The sequence below is a fragment of the Myotis lucifugus genome, unplaced genomic scaffold, assembly GCF_000147115.1.
Source record: "Myotis lucifugus unplaced genomic scaffold, Myoluc2.0 scaffold_177, whole genome shotgun sequence".
NCBI classification, from domain to species: domain Eukaryota; kingdom Metazoa; phylum Chordata; class Mammalia; order Chiroptera; family Vespertilionidae; genus Myotis; species Myotis lucifugus.
The window spans coordinates 1929376-1930034 of NW_005871225.1; positions in this window are offsets into that span (position 1 = coordinate 1929376).

Consider the following 659-nt stretch of genomic DNA (forward strand, 5'->3'; position numbering starts at 1 on the left):
TGGGGGGGGGGGGGGGTCCCTCACCCCCGGCCTGCACCCTCTGGCAATCTGGGACCCTTGGGGGCTGTTCAACTGTCGGCAGTCCTGACTTACTCTCGCAATCCAGGACCACTGGCTCCTAACTGCTCAAACTGCCTGCCTGATCGTCCCTAACCACCTCTGCCTCCACCCCCGCTGCCGCAGCTTCATCCAGAAGGACATCCAAGATGATGTCAGGAAGGTTGTTTGGCTTTCCAGTCTAACTAGCATATTACCCTTTTATTATCTATACTAATAAAAGGGTAATATGCTAATTAGACCAGACATTCTTCCAAGCATCCTTCCGGACAAAGCCATGGTGGCGGGGGCCAAGGCAGAGGCAGTTAGGGGCAATCAGGCAGGCAGGGGAGAGTGGTTAAGGGCGATTAGGCAGGCAGACATTTGAGTGGTTAGGAGCCAGTGGTCCCTGATTGCGAGAGGGATGTCCTATCGGGCCTAAATCAGCAGTCAGACATCCCCCAAAGGGTCTCAGATTGGAGAGGGTGCAGGCTGGGCTGAGGGACCCTCCTCCCCGTGTGCATGAATTTCATGCACTGGGCCTTTAGTTATAGATAATGGAGAATAGGAAGGGATATAACAGGAATTCCATTTTATCTTTACAGTAATTCTATAAATCTAAA